Source organism: Lytechinus pictus, unplaced genomic scaffold (genome assembly GCF_037042905.1).
Source record: "Lytechinus pictus isolate F3 Inbred unplaced genomic scaffold, Lp3.0 scaffold_55, whole genome shotgun sequence".
Taxonomy (NCBI): Eukaryota; Metazoa; Echinodermata; class Echinoidea; order Temnopleuroida; family Toxopneustidae; genus Lytechinus; species Lytechinus pictus.
Window position 1 is genome coordinate 55,594 of NW_026974175.1, and position 8,366 is coordinate 63,959.

The following is an 8,366-nucleotide window of genomic DNA, read 5'->3' on the forward strand; positions in this document are numbered from 1 at the left end:
TGTTTTTATTAAAAAAACAAATGGTTTCCCGTCTGTAATTTCTAGCCAATGTCAAAGCTTTTAATAAAACTTCATCATTAGTGTTTGTATAAATTCTTCATTTCCAATGCAAACTTTGATTAGCGATAACTTGAAATCCACTTGTGCTCCAAATTGCATTTTTCTTTTAAAATAAAGCTCATGGAATTCTTCAAAAATTATGTGTACATGTATTTGTCTTCAAAATATCGCCTTAATGGTTTAAATCGCCATTTAAGTCTAAGTGTTCATTTGCTGAATTTTGGACAGTCAGCGAATGTGTGTACGTATGCTTATCCATATTAGATTAAACCTGTGGTTTGGTATATTTTATCTTGTCTCAAAAGTAAAAGCTTGATGATTCTTCCATTTTTCACCACATATGCAGTAACCTTATTTGGGAGATAAATGAACATATATATATTTTTGTTTTTATTCAAAAAACAAATGGTTTCCCGTCTGTAATTTCTAGCCAATGTCAAAGCTTTTAATAAAACTTCATCATTAGTGTTTGTATAAATTCTTCATTTCCAATGCAAACTTTGATTAGCGATAACTTGAAATCCACTTGTGCTCCAAATTTCATTTTTCTTTTAAAATAAAGCTCATGGAATTCTTCAAAAATTATGTAATCATGTATTTGTCTTCAAAATCTCGCCTTAATGGTTTAAATCGCCATTTAAGTCTAAGTGTTCATTTGCTGAATTTTGGACAGTCAGCGAATGTATGTACGTATGCTTATCCATATTAGATTAAACCTGTGATTTGGTATATTTTATCTTGTCTCAAAAGTAAAAGCTTGATGATTATTCCATTTTTTCACCACATATGCAGTAACCTTATTTGGGAGATAAATGAACATATATATATTTTTGTTTTTATTCAAAAAACAAATGGTTTCCCGTCTGTAATTTCTAGCCAATGTCAAAGCTTTTAATAAAACTTCATAATTAGTGTTTGTATAAATTCTTCGTTTCCAATGCAAACTTTGATTAGCGATAACTTGAAATCCACTTGTGCTCCAAATTTCATTTTTCTTTTAAAATAAAGCTCATGGAATTCTTCAAAAATTATGTAATCATGTATTTGTCTTCAAAATATCGCCTTAATGGTTTAAATCGCCATTTAAGTCTAAGTGTTCATTTGCTGAATTTTGGACAGTCAGCGAATGTATGTACGTATGCTTATCCATATTAGATTAAACCTGTGATTTGGTATATTTTATCTTGTCTCAAAAGTAAAAGCTTGATGATTCTTCCATTTTTTCACCACATATGCAGTAACCTTATTTGGGAGATAAATGAACATATATATATTTTTGTTTTTATTAAAAAAACAAATGGTTTCCCGTCTGTAATTTCTAGCCAATGTCAAAGCTTTTAATAAAACTTCATCATTAGTGTTTGTATAAATTCTTCATTTCCAATGCAAACTTTGATTAGCGATAACTTGAAATCCACTTGTGCTCCAAATTTCATTTTTCTTTTAAAATAAAGCTCATGGAATTCTTCAAAAATTATGTAATCATGTATTTGTCTTCAAAATATCGCCTTAATGGTTTAAATCGCCATTTAAGTCTAAGTGTTCATTTGCTGAATTTTGGACAGTCAGCGAATGTGTGTACGTATGCTTATCCATATTAGATTAAACCTGTGGTTTGGTATATTTTATCTTGTCTCAAAAGTAAAAGCTTGATGATTCTTCCATTTTTCACCACATATGCAGTAACCTTATTTGGGAGATAAATGAACATATATATATTTTTGTTTTTATTAAAAAAACAAATGGTTTCCCGTCTGTAATTTCTAGCCAATGTCAAAGCTTTTAATAAAACTTCATCATTAGTGTTTGTATAAATTCTTCATTTCCAATGCAAACTTTGATTAGCGATAACTTGAAATCCACTTGTGCTCCAAATTTCATTTTTCTTTTAAAATAAAGCTCATGGAATTCTTCAAAAATTATGTGTACATGTATTTGTCTTCAAAATATCGCCTTAATGGTTTAAATCGCCATTTAAGTCTAATGGGGTGTTGCAAGAAACTTGCGATTGAACGCAAATCGAACGCAACTCCCAAAATTGAGCGTAAGTCCTCCGATTAAACGCAAATCTGCAATTGAACGCAAGTTACGTTCAATCCTGTTGCAAGAAGAAGTTGCGTTTGATCAATTGAACGTAGATCAAGCGCAAGCTTTGCAATTGATTGCAAATCGAACGTAACTTATGTGAGATTTTGGAGGACACGCAAAATTTGCGTTCGATTTACGTTCAATTGATTGTCCATAGGCTTGTGTACTAAAAATTCTGCAAAAAATTTTTTTTTTGTATTTTGTTTTGAAAACTTGTGTAAATTATGCCATTTTCAATATTCCATGGGTTTTTTTCAAGAAAAACTTGAAATAATGTTATTTTAAATCTTTATAGGCCTCTTCAGCAATTATGCCATTATTATCACACAATTTCACTACATTCTCTCCTAATATCAAAAATATTCTGCTCTTGTTATCAGAGGTCAAGGAATATTCAAATTGTGATTTCTGAAATAATTTGTATGAAAAATATTGAAGAAATAATAAATCTCCATAGGCACAAAAAAGCCACTCTTCATTAAAACACTTCATGCACTGGCAAATGCTTATCAATATTTCTGAGGGTTTGCAGTAAATACAACTCAGAATTTGTTTTGCAAGAGCACCAAATTGCTTCAATGCTTTCATTCATACATATCATAATGAATAACATGCCCAATTAAGTTATTTTAGTTTGATTTTCAAATAAAACATACATTTCAGGAGATTGCTACACTTCAAAATCTGAAGCTCTCTTGTTTCTCTCTCTTTAATCATGAGATTGCATGGTAGATATATATCACACTTGCATACAGGGATGAGGTCGAGGCTGATTCTTCTGAGTCATGAGGCAGCTTGAGAGAACTATCCATAGATTCTGTACAGTGACTCGGACCAAGGCCAGCAAAATGTTGTCTCGAAGTCAGCATTGACTACATCCCTGCTTGGAAATGAAAAGATCCATTGTTCTGTGCACAAAAAGAACACTGCTCAAGACATTCATTATTGATGGACCTTTTATTTTTAATTTTCATTGTTTCTTACTCCTGAGGAATTACTTCTGAGATTCAGTTATATGAAATAAAAATTTCATATCATCTTCATCAAGTGTTTCACCACAGAATGTCTTGTTTGAAATTGATGTGTCTCATGTAGAAGACCACAGTCATTAAGGTTGGCATAAAGAATCCATAGAAGTCCAGTCAGGAAAGCCACAATCGTCTCTGCTTGAAGGAACAAATCTGGTTTCCAGAAGCAGTCTAATTTGAGATAAATTTGAAGAGCTCCATGGAGTGAAGTTTTTAAACAAGCAACGCCCTCATTCTGAAGTCCACTCTTATAATGATGTTACTACAGACAGGAGCAGCTCTGAATTCAGTTCTGATAATCAACCTGTTCATAAAAAAATAATAATATGGGAAATAATGCAAGCCCATAACTATACATAGCTTGGGTTAGTTCAAATTTTGTCCTTTAAGTGCAAGAACGCCCTTAGCAAAACATTTTTGTGCACCCCATCAGTGCAGAAATGCCCCTATGCCTGCTGGTAAGGGCATTGTTTGCACCGACAAGATGATATGATAGAGGGATAGTGGCTTACTCCTGAGACCATAGTAATTGGCAATTTGCCATGATTTAATCTAAAAAAGTGTGAAAACTGATTGTTTTTCTTCAAATAAATGAATCATGGAAATTAAAATATGCAATAAATTAAATCAATGAAAGCAAAATACACAATTTCATACAGTACACCTTGGATGAGCACAACAACCACCCCCTCCCCCCCCCCCCCATCAATGGGGGTGTCTTCATTGCTGAGAAGTCCAGTCAAGATAGAGATTTGTGTTTGCCTTTTTCATTTTGCATTATCCTTGGGTTAATGTGTACAGATTTCACCCCCATCCGCATTACGATCATGGTGAATTATTAATAATAATACAGTTTACATGTGACCTACCATTTGAGAGTTGATAAAATGAATCAATCAGCTGGTTGCAAGAACACACATTGTAGCAGACACAGTTATGGTGGTTCGGAGGTTTCTTGTTTATTCCAGACTTCTTTGTCATCATAACTGTAGTAAGCAATTAAAAGCAAAAAGCAAAGAGATAAAACATATTCATGAAATTAATATACAAGCTCAGTTGCCAGTGTGTTAATCATTATAGTAGTCCAAGTGTGTTTTGATTAAAGTCACTTCTGGCCTGGGGAGGGGCACTATGGTTCCTCAGCCATGGGCGGCGCAATTAAAAAAATTATGAATTCATACCTTTTGCTTTAATTTACTAAAAAAGCTCGTAATAGAATGCCAAACTTTGGTGTACATATTCCTTTCTAGAGCAATCCTAACAACTTTACTTTAAAAAATCTGGTATCAAAATAAATTCCTTTCAATTCATGTTTTTTTTTAAATATTTTTTCTTAACTTCTTAAAAAAAATTTTTATTGTTATTTTCAAGACAAAGTTCATCAGTGACATTAAATTACTATTGTCAATAAAAAAAAATTACCCAGTTATGAATATTGACTTTTTACATGTAATCATGTTTTTGTCTGACATGTACTTAAACAAACATAATGTTGCAAAATTTCCTGACCCTGTACCTGGGAATGGCAAATTTAGTATCAAAAGTTGTGTGAGACTTGAAAGTAAAACGTCAGTCAGCGGTGCGGGAATAAAATTTTGAGTGGCAGATTTATTCTGAAAAATGTCAAGGGGGACCATATGCCCCCCCCCCCCCGAGTATTGTGCTTGATGTAAAAGGATGTAAAAAAAAAAATCATGATTATGCATTCAATATTAATAATGATGCACCATATGAGACACCCTTTAACTGAAAGCACCTGGGAAAGCATTGTAATCATCCATTTAACAATTTAAAGTGAAAAAAAAATCTGTCATCTATATAGCACCTCATGTGCTTGCATAAAAATCAAGAGTCAGCTACATAGTAGCCCAGGGGGGGGGGGGTACTCACGAGATAAGGCATATGGGGATATGCCGCAGGAATGGGTCGCCTTTTTTTAAGAAATCCCTAAACATGGCCCAATTTTTAGATAATGTCCTTAAATATAGGTCCATATTCTACTCCAATGTCTTTGGTGCAAATACAAAATGACCTTACATTTTGGGCGATAACCTTTTTTTTTTTTTGCTTGTCAAGTTTTTCCAGGCGAAAATGTGCCCCCCCCCCTTTTGGAAATCCTGGATCCGCCCCTGTAATGAATCCCTAATAATGGGTACCTTTTTAGCCAAAATGACCTGTAATATGGGTACGGGTTTCGAACTTACAGCCGCACACCTTTGTCCAAACCAAATCTACAGTAAGTACCTCCCCCCGGCATAGTAGATCTACATATTGAATCTAAAAAATAAATGTATTTACATGTATATCTTTTTATATTTATATGAGATGGATATTAAAAATGTGACTCATACGGCACATCATTACAAATCAACGACACAAATACTGTCCTTGCAAAGAACCTCTTGTGCAATCTGCCCGTAAGAAATTTAAAAAGAGCCCTGGGCAGGCAACATCCTATTCAATGTCAAAACTTCCCCAAGAATGTGGCAGATGTGGACAATAGATTCTGAAAAGTAGCCCAATACATGTAGACCCCCTATACCTTTGTTTCTTTTTCTTGTCTGGCGAGATATACAGAGTCTGGAGAACCCCCACCCCCCAAATAAAAAAATAATAATAATACATAATTTTTTTTTTAATCCTCCAAAGACAAAAGTCGAAACAGCAAAATTTTCACTTTATCCCAGGCCAGGCCAAGGAAAGTCATAAAAAGGGAGGTTAACGGTAGACTTCCTCGAGCGAAGTTCGTGCAGGCTCCACTCCACTTCGCTACCGCTACACTACGCTCCACCTACCCGAACTTCGAGACCGTGAACTCTATCTGATATTCCGAGTGACAAAGGTGGGATTTTATGGGGGGAAAATATAAAATTCATGCAACATCACGACCTTTAAAAACAATTGAATTTAATATTCTTACTTTACACCAAGTTTCACTTCTTTTCCATGCTTCTATCAGTCTAAAAATGGGTGATTTAGAGCCAACATGAAGTTCCTCACACGTATAAATAATTCGCTGCCGATTTCAAAACATTGCATGCACGCGCGATACAGCAGCGAATTATTTATTTGTGTGAGGAACTTCATGTTGGCTCTAAATCACCAATTTTGAGACTGATAGAAGCATGGAAAAGTGAAACTTGGTGTAAGTAAGAAAATTAGTTAGGCCTAATTGTTTTTAAAGGTCGTGATGTTGCATGAATTTTATATTTTCCCCCCATAAAATCCCACCTTTGTCACTCGGAATATCAGATAGAGTTCAGTCTCGAATTTCGGGTAGGTGGAGCGTAGTGTAGCGGTAGTGAAGTGGAGTAGGGCCTGCACGAACTTCGCTCGAGGTAACGTTAGACAGACTCTTAAAAAAAGAGAGACAAATGGAGAGGAATCTTTTTTTGTGGAAATGTCTAGACTGTAATGGAAGTCTTTAATTTCTATTTACTGGATGGCTATTCGCCATTGAAACCGATATAACTTTTAAAAAATCCTTTCAAATAGGAACAAAAATAATCTTTAAAGGTCATTTTCGATGTTTCATACATAATTAGAGCCTACACATTTACTTGCTTCTGGGCGATTTTTAACAGCACTGCACCGGCAATGACCTGCCGTGTTGTTGATACAACCGTGCATTACCGACACAAAAAGTCAAGTGTGGGACTGGGATTGAAATTGTACGGTAGAAAATTTGTTGAAGGTGAAATTTCGACCGGCGATAAAGATTTATTTTCACTTTTTTCAAAATAATTTTTTCCCTGGCATAGGTCTAAAATATATAAATTCTCTAAAAACATACATAATGGAGAAAGAATTGTCTGAAAAATGAATATTTTCTACTTACTCTCTTCCACAAACAGGATTGTTGCAAGCCATTATTTTGCCTTTTCGGCTAGTCTTATGCTGCAGACCCTGTTTACAGCTGCAAATCGTCTGCAGATCAGCTGCAACTTGCGTTCAATCGCAAGCCTTTTTCTTGCAACGCAAATTGGCGATTGATTGCTAGTTGCAGTCGATCGGAATCGGCTGCAAAGTTGCAGTCGATTTGCAATCAATTGCAACGTAACTTTCTTGCAACACCCCATAAGTGTTCATTTGCTGAATTTTGGACAGTCGGCGAATGTATGTACGTATGCTTATCCATATTAGATTAAACCTGTGATTTGGTATATTTTATCTTGTCTCAAAAGTAAAAGCTTGATGATTCTTCCATTTTTTCACCACATATGCAGTAACCTTATTTGGGAGATAAATGAACATATATATATTTTTGTTTTTATAAAAAAAACAAATGGTTTCCCGTCTGTAATTTCTAGCCAATGTCAAAGCTTTTAATAAAACTTCATCATTAGTGTTTGTATAAATTCTTCATTTCCAATGCAAACTTTGATTAGCGATAACTTGAAATCCACTTGTGCTCCAAATTTCATTTTTCTTTTAAAATAAAGCTCATGGAATTCTTCAAAAATTATGTAATCATGTATTTGTCTTCAAAATATCGCCTTAATGGTTTAAATCGCCATTTAAGTCTAAGTGTTCATTTGCTGAATTTTGGACAGTCAGCGAATGTGTGTACGTATGCTTATCCATATTAGATTAAACCTGTGGTTTGGTATATTTTATCTTGTCTCAAAAGTAAAAGCTTGATGATTCTTCCATTTTTCACCACATATGCAGTAACCTTATTTGGGAGATAAATGAACATATATATATTTTTGTTTTTATTAAAAAAACAAATGGTTTCCCGTCTGTAATTTCTAGCCAATGTCAAAGCTTTTAATAAAACTTCATCATTAGTGTTTGTATAAATTCTTCATTTCCAATGCAAACTTTGATTAGCGATAACTTGAAATCCACTTGTGCTCCAAATTTCATTTTTCTTTTAAAATAAAGCTCATGGAATTCTTCAAAAATTATGTGTACATGTATTTGTCTTCAAAATATCGCCTTAATGGTTTAAATCGCCATTTAAGTCTAAGTGTTCATTTGCTGAATTTTGGACAGTCAGCGAATGTATGTACGTATGCTTATCCATATTAGATTAAACCTGTGGTTTGGTATATTTTATCTTGTCTCAAAAGTAAAAGCTTGATGATTCTTCCATTTTTCACAACATATGCAGTAACCTTATTTGGGAGATAAATGAACATATATATATTTTTGTTTTTATTCAAAAAACAAATGGTTTCCCGTCTG

The 8,366-nt window shown here is 33.9% G+C and overlaps 1 long non-coding RNA gene across 1 annotated transcript; it reads right to left on the reverse strand.

Moving 5' to 3' along the window:
- Nucleotides 1-2,603: 2,603 nt before the first annotated feature.
- Nucleotides 2,604-7,061, reverse strand: LOC129283564 (uncharacterized). Its single transcript, XR_008586716.2, has 3 exons — nucleotides 7,015-7,061; nucleotides 4,046-4,162; nucleotides 2,604-3,480 (listed from the first exon to the last, which is right to left on the reverse strand). It is a non-coding gene; the product is annotated as an uncharacterized LOC129283564 (long non-coding RNA).
- Between the last annotated feature and the right edge of the window lie 1,305 nt (nucleotides 7,062-8,366).